At 35.2% G+C, this 21,138-nt stretch overlaps 1 long non-coding RNA gene across 6 annotated transcripts in view; it reads right to left on the reverse strand.

The window, feature by feature from the left end:
* LOC111774944 (uncharacterized) overlaps positions 1 to 11,411 on the reverse strand; it is a 188,860-nt gene extending 177,449 nt beyond the window's left edge. For all 6 annotated transcript variants that reach the window (XR_002810297.2, XR_011421274.1, XR_011421269.1 and 3 more), the window contains exon 1: positions 11,238 to 11,411. This is a non-coding gene — a long non-coding RNA (uncharacterized lncRNA). The remainder of the gene's footprint in view (positions 1 to 11,237) is intronic.
* Positions 11,412 to 21,138: the final 9,727 nt, after the last annotated feature.

Genomic DNA, 21,138 nt, shown 5'->3' on the forward strand with positions numbered 1-21,138 from the left:
ATTATTGAAATTATTGGTATAAAGTTTTTCATGTTATTCCCTTGTTATCCTTTTAATGTTTCCAAAAACTGAAGGAATGGTCCCTTTCTCATTTCTGATGTTTATAATTTGTGTCTCCTCTCTTTTTTTTCCCCCCCTTTGATCAGTCTGGCTAGCAGTTTACCAGTTTTTTGGATATTCTCAAATAACCAGCGTCTGATGCCTTTGATTTTTTCTGCTGTTCTTCTGTTTTCTACTCCGCTGGCTGTGGGTCTGATCTTTTTTATGTTTTATCTTATTTGTTAAGTTTAATTTGCTTTCCTTTTCTGGTTGCTTAAGGTGGAAGGAAGCTTAAATCAAGGTTTTGAGATCTTTTACTTCTCTAATATAGGCATTTAGTATGATAAATTTTCTCAAAAATACTGCTTTAAGTTCATCCTGTGTTTCATTTTTATTCAACTCAAAACTGTTTTTTGTATATTTTGATTTTCTCCCTCAATGTATGTATTACGTGGAACTGTGTTATCTCATGTCCATACATTTGGGAAATTTCCTGAGATATTTCTTCTATAATTGTGGATTCATTTCTTTCTCCTTACATTTCTATTAGCTCTTGCTTTTGTATTTTTCATCTCTGTTATTCAGTACATAAGTGACACCTTTTTCTTTATAATACAACTTCTTTATTCTTGGTAGCATTCTTTTCTCTGAAATCTACTTTGTCTGATATTAATATGGTTACTCCATTATTCTTTTGTTTAATTTTAGCATATTATAGTTTTTCCATGCTTTTACTTTTAACCAATTTGTGTCTTTATTATTAAAGTGTGTTTCTTGTGGGGAACATAACATTGAGTCTTGTTTTAAATCTAATCTAACAACTCTGTCTTTTATTGGGATTATTTAGACTATTTGCGTTTAGGGTGATTATTGCTATGGTTAATTTATCATTTTGCCCTTTGTTTTCTATTTTTCCCACCTATTCTTTATTTATCATTTCCTCCTGTTTTTTGGCCTTCTTTTAAATTAACTAATTTTGTATTATTCAGGGTTCTCCATAGAGACGCACACACAGTTGAGAAAGAGAGATTGAAAAGAATTGACTCACACAACTGTGGAGGCCAGAAGTCCAAAATCTGCAGTGTAGGCCCGCAAGCTGAATACCAGGGAAGAGCTGATAGTGCAGTTCAACTCCAAAAGCAGTGTGCTAGCTGAATCCCCTCTTCCTCGAGAGAGGTCAGTCTTGTTTTCTATTAAGGCCTTCAACTGATTGGTTGAGGTCCGCCCACATTATGGAGGATAATCTGCTTTAAATCTTAATTTCATTTAAAAAATAACTTCGCAGAAACATCTAAAGTATTGTTTAACCAAATATCTGGGTACTATGGCCTAACCAAATTGACATAATATTAACCGTGATAGATTCTAGCTTAACTCCTTTATTGGCTTATTAGCAATTACTCTTTGTTTTGCTATTTTAGTGATTGCTTTAGGATTCATAATAAGCATCTTTAACTGTTTCACAATCTGCTTTCAAGTGACATTATATCATTTTACTTATAGTACTAGACCATCAGAATGGTATTCTTCCATTACTCTCCTCCTGATCTTTGTGCTATTATTGTCATACATTATTCTTTTACATACGTTATAGCACCCATTATTTCTGTTTAAAAAGTAAATTATTAGGGCTGGCCCAGTGGCATAGTGGTTAAGTTCACACACTTTGCTTTGGCAGCACAGGGGTCACAGGTTCAGATCCCAGGCACGGATCTAGGCACTGCTGATTAAGCCATGCTGTGGTGGCATCCCACATGCAAAACAGAGGAAGATGGGCACAGATGTTAGCTCAGGGCCAATCTTCTTCACACACAAAAAGTAAAATAATATAAAAAAGTAAGAAATGAAAAATCAATTATCTTTTAAAGAGTTTTAAATAATAAGAAAATAATCTTATGTAGCTACTATTTTTAACGCTCTCTATTCCTTTGTGTAGGTCCGTATTTCCATCTGATACTATTTTCTTTCTGTCACAGGACTTCCTTCAGCATTCCTATAGGGCCAGTCTTCCATCAATGAATTCTTTCAGCTTTTGTATGCCTGGAAAAGACATATTTTGCCTTCATTTTTGAAAAATATGTTTTACTGGGTATAAAATTCTAGGTTGACAGTTTTATTTTTTTCTGTTAGTGTTTTAAAGTTGTTTCTCCAATGTCTTCTAGCTTGTGTCGTTTACAACCAGAAACTTGCTGTAATTCTTATCTTTGTCACTCTGTGTGGAGTGTGCCTTTTTTCTATTTGCTTGTATAATTTTCTCTTTGTCATTACTTTTGAATATTTTTCTTCCAATGTGTCTTGGTGTGATTTTCTTCATGCTTATTGTGCTTCAAAGTTCATTAACTTTCTTCAATCAGTGGGTTTATAGTTTTCATTAAATTTTGAAAGTTTTGGCCATTGTTTCTTCAAATTTTGTTTGCTCCTCTCCTGTGGGGCTGCTGGTTACACACACCTTAGGGATGCTTGAAGGTATCCCACAGATCATTGATGCTCTGTTCATTTTTCTTAATTGTCTGTTCTCCCTGTACTTCATCTTAGAATATCCTGTTCTATGTCTTCAAGTTCATTATTTTCATTCTGCAATATTTAATTGGCCATTAATCCTAATCAATGTGTTTCCATCTCATGCATTGTAGTTTTTATCTCTGGAAGCTTAATTTGTAGTTTTATAAAACCTTCCATGTTTCTAAGTAACTTTTGAACATATGAAATAGAGGTATAATAAGTGTTTCAATGTCCTCACCTGCTGATTTTAACACCTGTGGCAGTCCTGAATCAGTTTCAGTTATTGACTTTTCTCTTCATTGTGAGTTGTGTTTTCCTACTTCTCCTCTTGCCTGGTAATCTTTGATTGAATGACAAAACTTATGAATGTCACCTTGTTGGATGCTGGATATTTTTATATAGCTATAAGTATTCTTGCGATTTGATTTGGGATACTGTTAAGTTGCTTGGAAACCATTAGATCTTATCAGGTCTTAATATTAAGATTTGTTAGGTGCGAACAAAACCATGTCACTTTGGGGATGGTGTTTCCTCCCACTGAGGTAAGATCCTCCTGAGAGTTCTACTCAATGCCCACAAATCAGGAGACTTTTCCACTTTGGATAGAAAATCATATCTCCAGTTTTGTAAACTTGTTTACTTACTTTTTTTAATATTTTACCTCATAGTTTTGAAAACTGAGTAACAAAACAAAACCTACTTGTATCAGACAAAACTATCAACATAATTGGATGCATGTCCCAGGAGATTATCAACTGGACAGAGTTTCCAGGTTACAGTATGGGAATGGACAAAAATCCCTTCTAGAAAAGTCAGGTCAGAGCAGAACACTTTCCTGCAGTACAATGTGCATCTTCAGCATGAACCCTTATGTCAATGTTTTACTCAAGATTTTGATTGTCTGGAACTAATGCAATAGTAACTTCCTTAGAAAAGGCTCATGATAAAACATTCCCTGATATCCTAGATATAAAATTCATAGGTCAGGGGCTGCCCCAGTGGTGTAGTGTTTAAGTTTGCACACTCTGCTTCAGTGGCCTGGGGTTCGCCGTTTGGATCCTGGGTGTGGACCTAGCACTGCTTATCAAGCCACACTGAGGTAGCATCTCACATAGAACTAGAAGGACATACAACTAGGATATACAACTATGCACTGGGGCTTTGGGGAGGAAAAGAAAGAGGAAGATTGGTGACAGATGTTAGCTAAGGGCCAATCTTTCTCATAAAAAAAAAGCCTACCTTTAAAAAAAATTGTAGGTCATATTTCCTTTTCTTATTTATCATAAGATATTGCTATTAAAAACTGATGACAATTTGGTTTTTTTTTCTGAAGTCACTTAGTCATTTCCTGGTTGTCAATATTTTTAGTAGCATACATTTTGGTGTTATTCATTATGTTAGTTATCTTTTCCTTAGCAGCTTAAAACAAAAAACATTTATTATCTCACAGTTTCCACGAGTCAGTAATCCAAACCTGGCTTGATAGACTGCCTTTGACTCAGGAGCTCTTACCAGGCTGCAATCAAGGTGTTGCTGGACCTGCAGACATCTCAGTGGTTGACTAGGGGGAATCCACTTCCCAGCCGCTCACATGGCTGTTGGCTTCAGAAGAGCCAATTCCTCGGTCTTTCATGTAGCTATTGGGAGGTCTCAGTTCCTCACTGGCTAAAGGACTATGAAAAACATGGCAGCTTGCTTTGCCTACAGAAAGAGGGGTGGGGTGTGTTGGGGGAGTAGTAGGGAAAGAGAGAAAGACAGAGAGAGAACAAGGTGGAAGTCACATTCATTTTTACCCTAATCTTGAGGGCTGTGTTCTATCCATTGGAAGTGACTCTCTAGGTCCAGCTCACACTCAGGAGGAGGGGAAAGCACAAGGACTGAATACTAGGAGGTAGGAATCATTGGGAGCCATTTTAGAGGCTACCTACTGCAGCTATTGTGTTGATTTTTCTAGTAAATGTAGTAGGCTTTTTCAATAAGTAGTTTCAAGCCATCTTTTACTTCAGGAAATTTCTTAAGCTAAAATTTTTAGAACTTTAAGAATTTTTTCTGTTTAATTGCTTGATTTTCTCTTTTTGGTGTCCTGTAATGGGAATATAGACTCTCATATGAAGAAAGTGGAGAATCATAAACAGAGATGGAAAAATGCCTTAGCTATTCAGCAGTGATTAAGTAAAATCCATTCCTACATTTGTTCTTTCAACTTCAAAAGAAGAAGTTTAGATATAACATGGATAGGGTAAGATTTTATTTACTGGCTTATGCACAATACATGGGGATAGTTGTTTTAAAAGGGGGAGAGCTAGCATGTATGGATGCTCAGATTTCTGAGTAAGTCTTGTGCAAAATACCTTACTTTTAAAATGTCCATGAAATAATCTAAGCTAAAGGCAGCCATAATATATTCTTCAGTCATATATTGACAACAGATGATAAAGAATGAGATATTTGTGACAAATAATAATGGCAAAAAAGAAGTTAAATATCTATGTTCAAACTTATATTAAACCTATGAGTAGAAGGAATATTCAGTTCTTCAAGTTAGGGAAAACTTAGCAAGAATATTTAGACATTTAAGTAAAATAGCTTGAAATGATGTCAATATTCTTTCCTGTTTATTTTATCACCAGGCCACTTTAATGCTAGAAGGCAAAAATTAATTTTCTATCTTTTATTTGTGGCAATGTAAATTCATATCCAAAGGCCATTGTATGACACTAAAGAACAATGGTAATTAAGTTATATAAACCTGATTGCCTTTCATCCAGAAAATATATCTCCTAGTACTCCCAACTTTGTATTAGAAATAGCAGTTAGTGAGGTAGAAAGTCAAGTTGATTCTAGAATCTTCTACCTAAGAAGTGGTTATCTTAAGCACTAGATCCCAAGACACAAATGTTCTACTTAAAAAAATTCTAATTTTCTTAACGAAGTAATCACTTTCTTGGTGAGATGTGAAGCCATATTACAGATCAAATATAATCGTACTAAATTAAATTATTTCCACCTTACTTTTAAATGATCATATTATAGAGCCTACATATGTATCTTTTTTTCTTATCTTTCTATTTATTTAATTACATATAAGGAGACTGCAGATCATTAAAGCTGAGCTTAAGGGGAAGAAAAGGATAAGAGGTACATGTATTTTCCTTTCAATTCAGTCATTTTAGACAGTAAGCAACTGATACAATTGTGTACCATACAGAATATATATTCTTTTCTGAGCCTTCACATGGCTGCATCTCTCCTCTCCATTTTTGCTTATTTTTCTTCCCTCTTTTTCTCTGTCAGAATATACTCAAAGTACTTCTTCTGACTGACTAGACCAAAAGTAGCTCAAACGTGAAATCAGAGCCTCATATTCCCTATGCCCCCAACTCTACCTCTGTCCTTTTAAATAAAACATAAAAATGTACAAAATAACTACTTGCATTTTATGATGTAAGTTTTCAGATTCTCCTTTGACACAAATTTGTTTCAGTTTATTTCCATGGGTAGAAAACAACAAGTGTTTGATGTCTATTAGTTTCTGGAGAAGGTCTAATGATTAGCAATTCAGCTTTAGAGATCTAATTAATATAATCATTACACCAGATATTTTTGGTTGACATTTTATAAACATTCTTTGCGGTTAAGCAATATTAAACAAGTCATTTATTCCATCTGATATTTAGTAACTAGTGTATTTATAGACAGTTGCAAACTCACGCTCTCTTTTTTTGGTATAGAACTTAATTTCTCTCTGACAGCCTATCCTATCTGGTTTTTGTTTGATATTCATGGTTTTATACAATGTTTTCTAATTTTTTAACTGGAGTTTGTCCACAAATAACCAAATTATGCTCTATAAATTCACCAATTTCTTCCCGGAGCTATTGCAAGGCTAAAAATAGAACTCTTATTTGCGACCTAAGTAATTTCAGGTTGTTTTCTATCTTTTGTTCAAAAATAGCAATGTTGATTTCTTGGGTTATTGGATAAAGATGATATCATTATCAGTGTACAGCATAAATGCAGACTGCTATATTCACCATCTCCCAGAAGACACTCTGTAATGGAGATTATAAATATAGCTTCCTTCATGTGATCATCATAAAACTGAATCTGTACTTAGGATGTTATTCTTTCCTCATGGTGTTTTAAGCAATAGTTGAAGACAGACATTTGGTTCTTGATAACTGGAAGGAAAAGCTGGTAAGCTTTCCTAAACTTAGTTTGCTACTGTACTGCTATAGGGCATGTGTAATATAAGAATGTAGTACTTTTTGTATACTTCATGCACAAGGATATTTTATGTTCTAAATCTAGTGATTTGTGATAAATTCACCTTTGAAATTTACAACAGACTCTGTGCTCCATGCTTGGCTAGTTACCTAATATCTTCTTTCCCCTTAGTGCTTTACGAACTGTAGTAATTGTTGGAGTTACACTACAATAATTCTAGTTTCAGTTAAATAGTGAAGGAAATCTGATATGTTTAATAACCATGAAATATTTTAACAAAAAATTTACCAAAAATATGTCACTTTGCTAATGTAGCTGTTAAAATATTTTTTTTAAGAAACCTGGCCAGTTGTATATCCAACCTTTAAAATTTAGAGAGCAAAAGTAGAAGAAAACACTCAAGATGATGTCATGGACCTAGGGCAAGTTGTCAGAGTGGTATTGAAAGGAAATGGGACAGACTCTTTGTCTGAAACAACAACAACAAAACAACGAAAATCAAAGTCAACTTTTCTTCAGCAGTTCCTTAAAAACAAACAAAAAACTTTCTTGGGAAACCAAGTTACAAACAAAAGTATAGTAAATGGTTTCAAGAAGTAGATAATATGCAATTTGATTTGAAAAAAATATAGTTTACATGAAAAGGTAAACATAATACAGGAAACAACTAGAAAACAACTCACACTGCAAACCAACAAATAAAAGATGATAAGAGCAAGTGAAAATGGGAATTTCAGTGCTGAGAAATGATCAAATTTGAAAATGGCTTGTCTGGTAAACCTTATTGGGGAAGATACATTTTTAATCTAGACATTGAGAGAAGCATTGGAAATTTATTGGTAGGGAGGAAGTTTGAAAAGTTCCAGGCAGGAAGACACAACGAAAATAAAGGATCAGGTATGGGGATTATTAATCCACATTTGGAATATCAAACATTTATTTATCTAACACATTTATTTTGTGCATTAACATGCTGGGTTCTCTTCTTGGGTTATGAGTGTAATAATAAATCAGACCCACATGGCCTTGCTCTCATGGAGCCTACAGTCTAGTAAGAGAAAAAAACAAATCAACAAATGCATTAGTTTTCTATTGCTGCTGTAACAAATTCCCACACATTTAGCAGTTTAAAACAACCTACATCTTACAGTTTGTGGCAGTCAGAAGTCAAAAATGGTCCCTATGGGACTGAAATCAAGGTGCCAGCAAAGCTGTGTTCCTTTTGGGGACTCTAGAGGAGGAGAGCCCATTCCTTGCCTTTTCTAGCTTCTAGAGTCTGCCTGTACTCCTGGCTCATAGCTCTTTCCTCCATTTTTAAGGCCCAAAGCATAGCATCTTCAAATCTCTCTCTCTGTTTCCCTCAAGCTCATGATCCGCCCCTCCTCTTTCACTTCTCTTGGAAATCACTTTTTCTGACTCTGCCGCTTTTGCCTCCATCTTGTAAGGACTCTTGTGAGTACATAGAGCCCACCTGAATCTAGGATAACCTTCCCCTCTCAAGATCCTTAACTTACTCACTTCTGCACAATCCCTTTTGACATGAATAGTAACAAATTCACAGATTTTTGGCAATTAGGACATAGTTATCAAGAGGGGTGGGCATTATTCTACCTACCAGAACCAGCAATTATGATACAATATGGTAGGCATGGGCACAGGGGGAGTACAAGGATGATGGGAATACATAGGATGACCACCTGTGTATTGAGAACAATGAATAAAATACGTGGAAATTGTAGATTATCTATACCAGCCAAAGGGTGGACTTCTTGAGCAGTGCAATAATGTGAAGAAGTAAGAACTGAAGCAAATTATCATAGAAGTTATGTGCTGAGCACACTAAAATTTTGTCAGTCTGTTTGAGTAGTTTGCTTATAAGACAATGTTAGCTTGTGTGAGGGCATTCACTATGGAAATCAGGAAGATGAGATTGGCTCTGCTAATGCTCTCTGTGTGAGCGATGAAGGAACTCAGCACAATGGGCATGAAGATTTGGTGGTGTGATATTCAGCTAGAGAGGTAGTATGGTAGCCTACCGGACATATGGCATCATAATCAGAGTAAGAAATTGTCCCAAGCTAGGTAGAGTTGGGAGTCAGCTATATCCACTTGGTCATTGAAAGCATGAGTATGGGTGAGTTCCCCAAAGGAGCGCATGTAATAAAAGGAGCAGAGACAGCCAAGTCCTTTGTTGAAATTTTGAGGATATCAGGGTCAATCCAGAGGAAGAGGAAATCAGAAAATAGGCAGTTCTTAAAACCAGAACTTTCTCTAGAGTATAAAAATATCTATATTTATATAAAAATGTAGTTTGAAAATGTCTATGTTTAGCAAAAGATTTATAGTGACATTAATCTTGGCCACATTTTAAAATGTTCAATTAAATGCAGCAATTCATTATAATCACAATTTAACCCTCTGCTCAAGTCTTGAAAAAAAGTGAAAGTATTAGAAAAAAGTTTTATGTTGTTTGAGAAAATAATACCTATATTATAATAATAAGTAACAAAATCATTTCCCTCTAAAGAGATAGACAACCAAAAGGAAAATAATTAATAGTCCAATCTGGATAAAATTTCTTATTCACATTTTAATTCAACGATTGTATGCTCTTATTACGCCTTTAATCTGAGAAGGGAGACAAAAGACTGACTAAAATCAGGACTGGACTGCCTTTAGCTCTGAAAGATTCCTTCTACACACGATGGAGGGTTTTTAATTAAGTGTGTGAAAATCTGCATTGTACCTTTCCAGCTGTATTTGTGGGAATTAGATGACACTTTTCACAAAAGCCAAATGGAAATTAAAAGGTGATTTTTGAGGTTTTGAACATACTGTGTCTTAGACTCTAAAATAAAGCCTTGGCATATTTGAGATAGAATTAATGTATTGACTCAAACAAGAAGTGTGTGTGTGTGTGTGTGTGTGTGTGCGCGCGCGCGCGCCCACGCACGCATTCAGGTAGGGTAAACAAACAAGAAGTGTTTTCTGTTCATGAATTACATATAAAATATAAAGATAGGTGTAGTGCAACATATAACTATGTAAATAACACATAGTCCCTGCCCCTCTTGTTTCTTATTATCTTATTGAAACAAATATGTGAAACAATTTCAGATCAGGCAATATATTTTAAAGGGCAAAACTCTGATTCCAATAAGCTGAATCTATCACTAAATAGCTATTTACTTAGGCTTACTGACTTCTAAATCAGAAAACTATTATTTATTAGATATATATTACATTCCAGACACTATCAAGCTATTTTACCTATATTATCTCATTTTATGTTTACAACAACTATGTGAGGTCATTATCTATCTGGTTATAGGTATCAAATTTACAGTAATCATTGGAGAAATATGATGGTCAGCCTCTGTCTGCTCAGCCCCACCCAAACATTTTGTCTCCCCTACACTTCCTGAGCACGCAGTGAGAAATCAGATTCCCATTCCTGCTGATCTGCTCCCTCACTCCTAGGATCACGGCCCTGTTCCTGGGACTTAGTTCAGCTCTTACCTTTTGGAATTCTTCATTATTTTCATCTCCCATCTATAAAACCTACTACCTTGACTCCTTCCTCAAAATCAAGAATGGCATAACCCCTGCTGTATCCCCACATACAAGTCATCCTCATTTTCCCCAGTTCTGAGAGAAGGGAAAGAGTCCAAATTTTGCCCGTGCTGCTTCCTCTCAGGTTCTATTTATGACGGTCATGTTCTGCCGTGCACCACTGCCCTTCCCAGCTCCCTCCTTTCCTCTATCCCATCTGTGAAGAGCAAGAAGTCAAGCCATTCATCAATGTTTCCAGGCTTCCAATACCTGAAGTCTGAAAATACCCTGATATCCTCCGCCCCACAGTAGCACAGATGCTAGGCAAAAACAGGTAGTCAGAATGTCTGGGTTTAATCTTTGACACTGCTGTTTATTAGCTATGTGATCAAGAATAAATTCCTTAACTTCTTGAAGCTTTGGTTTATTCATCCCTAAACTGGGGATGGTAGTACTCTCTGAAGCAATATTGAAGATTAAATGAGAAGATGTGTAGTTGGCTTAGTTCACTGTGTGACACACAGTAGAGAAAAAAGAATATTTGCTTTTATTATTATTATCACATCTTTGAGCTTAGCTTTCCTTCCTTGCCCTTGTATATGCTCTTGGAGCTTTCATTCCAACTACCTTAAATACCTGGAGCTCCTTTATCGACCTGTCTTTTACTCATTATTTCCCCAAGAGCACTGAAGTCCGGGGAAGAAACATGTCTGACATTCCAGCTCATTGACTGACTCGTCGTTTACGTTTCCTTGCCAGCCCATTTCTCAGCTTCTGGGCACTGTCCCCATTCTCCCTAGCCTTGTATCCATCAGATGGATTCCTTGGACAACATGGCCCACTTTCCCTCTTCCGTTTAAATCTACTCTGCATTTTGTAAGCTGTCTCCCAGCATGCTTTTCTGGATTGAGTCTTACCTGGATGCTCAGGATTATTCCGACTTTATTTCCAACCGGTGGGCCCTCTTTTCTAACTGTTCCTTCAGCCTCCACATGGTCCAGCATTCCTGGTCTACGCAACATTCCTTCTTGTTAAGCTGGGTCTCCCGCTTACTGCTTGGCTTGCACTGCCCAGCAATGAACTCTTAACTCTGTGCTAGGAGCTAGTGTTGATGGTGACAGGACACACACAAAAACAAGGGTGGAAATCCATGGAGACAGATTGTTTAGCTGGTGCGCTAATGAAAACAAATCATCCAGTTTGGCAAAATGCCATCTTTTAAACCAAAGGCACATCTTTTCTACTATGAAGTATTTGAATTCAGTATTTTTTTTCACGTAGGTGTTATATGGCTTTTAAGATACTCTTTGGGAAACAAATAGATAACTTCATTTTACCTTGACCCAGCTGTGTTCCATTAAAAGACCATGTGCTGAATTTGCAACCAAAGAGAAGTTCTGAGAAAGTCAAGTATAAGCTAAGTGTTGAGGAATACTAATGCATGAAATAGAAGGGATATACTTCAAAGCAAAGTCAACACGATGTCAATGTTATTTGAACTGAGTTGAGGTTGTTAGGTTTTTTCTTTTTCTCCCTTACATTAGCTGAAATTCTTCTGGGCTTATTAGCAATGTTTGCCGTGATCTTCTTAATTAAAACTACAGAAACACATTTAACATCATAATTTATTTCATACTGGTAAGTTTCTAACATTACAAAGAGCTAATCCACTAAAAATCAAAAAATGCTATTCGTAGCAATTATTTTTCTAAATGATTGTCCCACCTTAATAAATTCATCTTCCACAATTAATGTACTTTCAAATAAATGCATTATGTTATTTTTTCAGTTAATCTTTAGGAAGTTAAGAAGCTCAATTTAAAATAACACCTAAAATTTCCATACTTCACAGTAGGGTATTTTAATCCTAACATGTATGCTTTTAAAAAATACCAGTCATGCCACTAAAATCTCGTAGCAAGTTGCTTACTAGCATGAATCACACTTCATCAAAATTATTTCCCCTGAGTAATAGTATCCGTAAGGAAATGGCTATTTTTCTTTCTACCACCATATTGTCTGATTATCTCTCAACTTTTAGTACCAACTTGGAATCCAGTGTTTTTTACTTTAATCATTTTACATCATGTTCTAGAATTTACTTTTGTGGACTTCTTGAGCACCTGGTCATGTTCTGACTTCCTAGCCAACTGTCACTTATTGTTAAAAGAACATGATTAATCAGTATCAGTTTAAGTAAGTTTTAAAAAAACACAAAAAATTTTACAACCTGAGGTATAGAAAAATATAGTTTGTCTCCTTAAAAGGCAAGTATAATAGGGTTAGAACTCTAGAAAGTGTCCTGTGCCTCAGGGAAAAAGCAAATCAAACCTACAGGAAGTTATTTTCGTCTGAATGCAAGGATGTTGACAAAGTAAATCTTTCTGTCTTCTAGAACACAGCCAAACTGGAAGCTAATTTACTGCTGGCTGATGTCAGAAGCAATCTAACTTGTCCACCACACAAAGAACATTATTCATAAGTAAACTACCTTGATAAGAAACCATCCTCGGAGCATAATTAGGAAATATAATGGCTAGAACCAGAGCTGGAGTTTTAATAATAAAAGACAGTAAATCCTCTTTATAACTTTCATGACATAAAAGCAAAATGTAATGCAGGTCATATTATTCCAAGCTGATTTCACCTCAAAGCAGTTAAAAATAGCAAATTATTTTTGTAAACTGAGAAAGTAACAACATATTTTGATATCAAATACAGTTTATAGAGACCCAAAATGGAATCTCATTTTTGATTCACTAATTCAATCAGTAATTACAGGACATCACCAAATAATTTTTTTCCAGAATATTGATAGACATTTGTTGTTTTGGTTTGGTAAAGATAATATTTACTATATCCTGAATATTGCTGTGGCTTTCAGAAAAGCTACAGTGAGACGTCCTGGGTTTTAGAAGGTGCTATGCTTCCAGTACTCATTTCTCATAACAGCACTCAAGTATCTGCACTCATCATGCCGACGGCTTAATGAAGAGCATTTCTTTTGGTGTCAAAGTCTGGAATGATTTTCCTAAATGTTTTCACGGTCAGACCTTTATCTTCATTCTCCTTTGGTTTACAAGTCCCCAAGTTTAAGAAACACAGCAACTATACTCGAAATTTTAATAGACTGATTTTTTAATTGACCTTCCACATGGGTCTTTTTCATTCTGAGCCTAATTCTGACCCTCAGATCTCCCTAGACATTTGAAGTTAGTGAATTTTTCCTGAAATTTTATGTTGTAGCAATGGTCTTCATGCTGATTTTCCCATTTGAATCAACTATTTTGTTTGTTAAGAATCCATTTGGAATTTTAATATTTCACAGAATGAATTGGTTTTACAATCTAATTGAAAGGATACAACCAGGGGCTGGCCCCATGGCCTCGTAGTTAAGTTCACCTGCTCTGCTTTGGCAGCCCAGAGTTTCACAGGTTCCTATCATGGATGCGGGCCTAGCACCATTCATCAAGCCATGCTGATGTGGCATCCCACATGCCACAACTGAAAATATATACAACTACGTACCAGGGCGCTTTTGGGAGAAGAAGGAAAAATAAAATCTTAAAAAAAAAAGGATGCAACCTGATACAAGGAAAATGTTTCTTACAAGTAATCTCATAATTCAGACAACTGGGTTGAAATCCTAGGTCTTTAACCTTCTTGGCAAGTAATCTTGGGCAATTGATGGGAGAAAGATATAATTTGTTTAAAACACTCTTCTAGTATTCTCAGAATCCCTAACTAATCTAGAGAGTAGTTAATCTTTAGTTTAATCTAGAGATTAAACTAAAGCTTTTAAAAGTATTATTCTAATATTTAGAGAAACTGACCACTGCAGGTAACTCCTAGACTTGATAACATTCATGATATTTTATCTACTTTCATGTATTGTTTCCTTGTATATTGTTTCTCTAAGGAATAAATAGAAAGACTTAGACTAATAACTAGATTTACAGCATCAAAAAGATGTTGACCACAATGCAACTCTCTTGAATATTGATCAATAAATGACAAGCAATAGGATACCGGAGTATATGAGGAAGCCACTTGGTTTAAAACTAATTCAGCTTGATCTTGCTTTTCCAAAAGGGCCTCATGTGGCCTGTTAAGCATACATTGTACATCTTCTTTCAGTATTTCTTATCTTGCAAAGACAAAAATGATGCCCTTAAATATAGGGATGTAGCTTCCCCTCATATCAGCATTTCTTTAAGGATAAGCATCTCCCTAAACTGAGGATTAATTACTGACCTGCTTGTGACCTTGTGACCACTCACCCTGTGACTACCAATCTACTGTGTTCACTGATCTGCTGTGCCAGCAAAGCAATACTGTGACTATTGTAAAAGGGACATTCCTATCATATGTGATGTATGCTCTTTGTTCCAAGACTGTATATAACCACTCTGTATACCCTGCTTCTTTAGTGCTCTTCCTTCCTTGGGGAAGGAAGGCCTAGGCTAGTTCTCAGATCTGGATCACAATAAATTCACTCTCATTTTGATTAATAGATTGATTATGGATTATTTGTGTCAACAGTATGAATTACATTTGGACAGCCCTCAATATCTGCTGCATATTGAACATGAAATGAGGCTAACTCCAAGTAGCAAGACTAAAAGAAATTCTTTCCAATTTTCGCTCAATACACCAGAAATCTGGCCCATCCATAGATAGCTAGGAAATCACTCAGCAGAGCAACCTGGCATACAGCCATGACTCAGGGAATGACTCTCTTGGATTTGAGGATTTTGCAAGGACTATAAGCCTGACAGTTGGAGTTGTTCTTTGGATAATAGTTACTGATGGTCATCAAAGGATCCTCAGTACTTTTTCACATGAAAGGGCTCATACTATGGTGCTCATACCATGGGGCTGGTCCCAGGTTGTATCCTTTCAATTAGATTGTAAAACTAATTCATCCTGTGAAATATTAAAATTCCAAATGGATTCTTAACAAACAAAATTCTAGAGCACAGTCAGAACAATACTCAGAAAATAAGTTAAAGTATATCATGAAACAGTTAAACCATAAATTATTCGGCTAAAAATTTGAGTCAAAATACACAAGATTTACTCATTTTATTACCACTGAGAGAATTACATGGGTTATGTTCTGATATGGATGAACTCATTTACATTGGAAATTTCTAACAGGAAATTCTGACAAGGGTTAATATTTGGGGGTCAATTAGAGACGTGGGAACTATGCAAAGATAATCCTATAATAGTATTTCTATATATTTGTATTTCTGTATTGATTGTGTTTCTATATATTCTATATATTCAATTGTATTTCTATGTACTAGAAATGAACAATCAGAAATTGAAATACAAAGAACAATAACATTTATCATAGCAACAAAAATATGAATAAGAGAAAATTCTGGCAAAAATTGAGCAAGATTTGTACAGTGACAATGAAATATATTTGAGAGAAATTAAAGAAAACCTAAATACTTGGGAAGATATACCTCATTAATTTATCACAAGCTTTAACGTTGTGAAGATCAATGCTTCCCAAATTGATCTATACATTCAAGACAATCCTAATCAAAATCCCAACAGACTTCTTTGTAGAAATTTACAAGCTGATTCTAACATTCATGTAGACACGCCAAGGACCTAGAAAAGTTAAAACAAATTTTAAGAATAAGAACAAAGTTGAAGGGCTTACGTTACCTCATTTCAAGACTTGTTATAAAGCTACAGCAACCAAATAATGTGGTATTAGCATCAAAACACAAATATGCCAAAGAAACAAAATAGAAACTCTAGAAATAGATCCACACATATATGATCTACTGATTTTTAACAAAATTGCAAAGGCAAATCAGTTAAGAAAGGAGTCTTTTCAATAAATGGTGCTAGAGCAATAGATATGCAGATGCAAAAGAAGAAGAGGAAAAAAGAGGAGGAGAAAGAAAAAGTGAAAAAGTGGAAGAGGCAGGGGGAGGGGAAGAGAAGGAGAAGTTGTTCAATTCATACCTGAGACCATAATCGAAAATTAATTAGAAATGGATTATAGACCTAAACGTCAATCCAAAACTATAAAACTTTCAGAGGAGAACATAGGAGAAAATCTTTATGACCTTGTGATAGGCAAAAGAATTATTATATATAATACCGAAAAAACACAGTCCATAAAAGAAAAACAATAATAAGTTAATTTCTTTAAAAGTTAAAAACATCGGTTCTTCAAGAGACAATGTTTTTAAAAAATAAAGACAGAGTTGGAGAAAATATTTTCAAAGAATATATATAATAAATGACTTGTACCAGCATATTAAAAAAAATCTCTCAAAACTTAATAATAAGAAAAAAGTAACCCCAATTTTTACAAGTATCCTAAAACTTTGAACTGACACTTCACCAAAAATGATATACAGAGGGGCAGGCCCGGTGGCACAGCAGTTAAGTTCGAACCTTCAGCTTCTCGGCGGCCCAAGGTTCACCGGTTAAGATCCCAGGTGTGGACGGGGCACCACTTGGCAAGCCATGCTGTGGTAGGCGTCCTACGTATAAAGTAGAGGAAGAGGGGCATGGATGTTAGCTCGGGGCCAGGCTTCCTTAGCAAAAAAGAGGAGGATTGGCAGCAGATGTTAGTTCAGGGCTAATCTTCCTCAAAAAAAGAAAAAAGACATATGGATAGTAAATGAGCACAAGAAAATATGTTCAACATCTTCGGTCATTAGGGAAATGCAAATTAAAACCATAATGAGATTCACACAGATTAGAATGGCTAAAATTAAAAAGATTGACCATAATACGTGTTAGTAAAGCTACAAAGGAACTAGAACTGTCACATACTTATGACTAGAATGGAAAATGGTATAACCACTTAGGAAAACAGTTTGACAGTTTTTTAAAATGTAAAATAAGTAAGAAGTTAAATATATACCTGCCATATGATCCAGCCATTCCACTCCTAGATATTTACCTTAGAGAAAAGAAAGTGTGTCCATACAAAACTACTACAAATGTTCATAGCAGCTTCATTAGCGATAGCCAAAACTTGAAAACAACCTAAATATCCATCATCAGATAATGCCTGTCAATTATAGCATATCCATTCAACAGAATACTACTCAGCAATAAAAAGCATTAACTTGCAACAACATGAATGAATCTCAAAACAAGTAAGCCAGACAAAAAGAATCATACATGCTAGAGGCTTCCATTTATATAATACTCTTATAAATACAAACTAATCTATAGTGACAGAAAGCAGATCAGTGGTTGCCCAGAGGAGGTAGAGAGAGGTGGCATGGGAAACTTGTGGTGGTGCTGGATGCATTTACTATCTTGATTATGTTGATGGTTTCTCAGGTGTGCACCTAGATCAAAATTTACCAAATTGCACACTTTAAATATGTGTGGTTAATGTATTTTTTAAAAATCACATGTAGATAGTAATTTAAAATGATGTAAGATTGCCAAGACAAAAAACATTGTGATAAAAGTGGTGTAAGAGTGAGCCTTAAGATCCTCAATACTTAAATATAATACAAAAAAGGATGAGCTTGCAAGTGTTACCTAAAGAAACCATGGGAGGGTTATGAAGAAAAGAAACAAGGGAAAGAGTTTTTTCAAGAAGTAGGAAGTGGTCAGCAGTGTCAGATTTAGCTGTGGAGTCAAGCACAATGAAAATTTGCTACGTTCACTGGACTTGGATTAATGGTGAACTTTGGTGGCTTTAGTAAGATGCGTTTTGTTGGAATCATGTGGGTGGAAGTCAGGTTGTAATGGAATGAGGAAAGAGTTGGAGATGAGGAACTGGTGACATGAAATAAACACGGATAGCAACAAGAGTAGCTGGAGGAGGATATGGGAGTCCAGTGTGTATGCGTGTGTGTGTGTGATTTAAGATGGGAGCGCTTTCCAGGATGTTAAAATATTGAATAAAGGTTCTATTAGAAAGAGACACAGAGAGAAAGAAAAGAGAAATGTAGCATATCAGTTCCTGCAACAGTGAGTAGAAGAAGAGCTGAAGCAGTTTGACAGATGGCCCGTATAGGGAGGATTTCTGTTTGCAAGAGGATGGTTCTGTCTCTGAACAGTTCCTGGCACATTGTCAGATTTCAACAAATATTTACAGATAAATGGTTAAAAATGCAGAAAAATATTTTTTTAATCACTCATATTCCAAATACCCAATCACCAAAATGTTATATAACATTTATTATATTTATTAAACTTTGATCTCCTTTCCAGTCTGCAATTATACTCTAAATATTTTTTTCAGTCTAATATATTTCACATTAATAAAAGACTTCGCAAAAATTTTGAGATGAATGTCAGGTTTATCTTCTGCATTTATTTGTAATCTTGACTACTTACTTGCTTAAAGGATGGACATAGGATTTGGATCAAAAATAGCCTACTTTTTAGAGGCTGGCAGATTTATATTTGAAGTGTAAAATTTCCCATTAGTTTGGATATTTGGCCCTATTCCAGTGTTGATGAAAAAGGTGAAATAGCAATGAGAAATTGCGGGGTTCTGGTTTTTTGGGGTTTTTGGTTTTGCCTTTTTTTCCTTTTGGCTATCATCAGAACTGTAAACTCTTTTGGACTTCCATTTGAAATAAATATTTAAATTATTTCAACAACCTAGCCCTTGTGCTCATAGCTTTAGGGAAATGACTAAGTCAAGGTTCATCTCAAAGAATAAACAAAAAAGGGATTAAACGTAGGCACAAAGATAATTCGTTAAGCGCTTTCACCAGAGTTACAAAGTACTCTGAAAGGAGAATCCAGGAAGGCTAGACTACATGGCGGCGGTGCTCTTAAGTTGTGCTTTAAGAAACGATTTGCGCTTACTTTCTGCTGGGCCAGTACTTTAGAATTTTTGGCCTTAGATATGAAAATTTCTATTTGTAAGAGAATAGTTATCTTCTTAAAGAGAAAAGGTATCTATTTCATTTTAACCATGAAACAACCTTGCGTCCCTGGGCAAATGGCTTCACTTCTTAGATCCTCTCATATGGAACCTGACAATGGAGAGACAGCTACCTCGTATCAGCAGCATGAGAATTGCATACAATAGAAAAGTGCTCAATATTTGACACAAAGTCAACACTCGATAACAATGCTCAACAACTTCAGCGACTCCATATTATCATAGTCTAACCATGACAAAGAAACAAAAAAAAATATTAAAGAGAAATGGCAGGTATTGAGTTGAGCAGTGCAATCATAAAGGGGAGCTAATGAAAATGGGGTCTCCAAGTGATCCACCCACCACTTAAAATTTCCAAGGGCTGGGTATTTTTCTCCAATGTTCAAACACAAAGATTTTAACTTTAAAGGAAAGTTCCGTTTATCCAAAAGAGTGGTTCCAACTCTGTGTAGCCAACAGTTTGGGTAACTTGGATGCACATTGCACAATGGTTTTGATATCTGTCATTCATTTTTCTTGTCAGTTTTCTATTGATGTGATTGCTGATGACTTTTAGATATGAATCGGGGAATGTGTACATTTTGAATATGATGTGATCCATTGTGTGTAAGCATTATTTTCAAAATCCCTCAGTGATTGTTTTTCCTTCTACTTAGGCCCTATTCAGGTAGAGGCAACTGCTATTGGACAAAAATATAGGAGACCCAGTTGTAATAAAAAGGCCTTTATGATGAGCTGTGCACACAAGGCTAGACAAATATTGTGAGACTCCTTCTTAACATGAAAACTATGAGAACATTGTCCTAAGCAAACAGGGTAGAGTCCTCTTTAAATTTTTATTTTTGGCACAGGACCTTCTAAACTAGGCTGATTTAGATTTTTTTAGCTTATAAATCTTGTCTGACTTTTCTAACTAAACACAAGCTCAGTGTGTGCCATTAGTGGCTTGCACCTTTTTTCTTTCAAAATTTACATAATTATTACCAAAATAAGTTCAAAAATTCTGTCTTCCCCATGTCTTACCTTGACTTAAAGATGAATATATTCTGTGATTCCTAGGAAAATAAAAAGTTTGCACTTGGAACATGAAATCTGAAGAACATAGAGAAAATATTAGCTAACCTTCCTAAGAAAAAGTACTTAAAATTAAAAACACCTGAATTTATTAGAAGATTGTTATTTATAGTAAAAACTACTTCAGATTTGAAATAAGTGCTCTCTAAAAATCACAACAGAAAAAGCTAGTGGCATCAACTTTCTTGAAGACTTCAATTTTTGATGAAAACTTGTTCTTAGCTTTGATCAAAGTCAGAAGAAAATATAGTAATTTTATGTGAGATGAGAAATGAGCTTTAGATAGAGTATGCTTAAATAGTCAAATTGTTTCTGATTAATAGATATTTATTTACAGGAAAGTATTTTTGCCCTTAAATAAGGTAGCCTCTTATAAATTTAAATTGTACAAAACCTGAAACATTTAATAATTAAAAACCACATTGTTTATTTTTTCCATCAGGAGATAAGAAGAGTTTTTTATCAGCAATGTTACACTAATATCTAGTTCTTTCACTTTCTCAAGATAAACAGAGATACCATGCTGTTGTCTATATATGTAGAAGATGCATAAGCAAGATGCCCTACTATAGACTTAAAGATCAGTTTAAATGGTTCATAGCAGACTCATTTCTCCTGTGACTGACTGGAGTAAGGAGAACCAGTAAGCTCCCCTGGCCAGTAGGTTGTCTGCCTGAGCTGGTCACCCTGAGGGTGAATGGAAATAAATAATAAGTTCCTATTTTTGTCTTAATATCAGTTTTGCCTGTGTCTGGAAGATGTGATTCCATAATACATGATCTATAAACAAGACAACAAATCATGTATTTTAGACATAAGTGAAATGTAAAGATCATACACTC

Source organism: Equus caballus, chromosome 9 (assembly GCF_041296265.1).
Source record: "Equus caballus isolate H_3958 breed thoroughbred chromosome 9, TB-T2T, whole genome shotgun sequence".
Taxonomy (NCBI): Eukaryota; Metazoa; Chordata; class Mammalia; order Perissodactyla; family Equidae; genus Equus; species Equus caballus.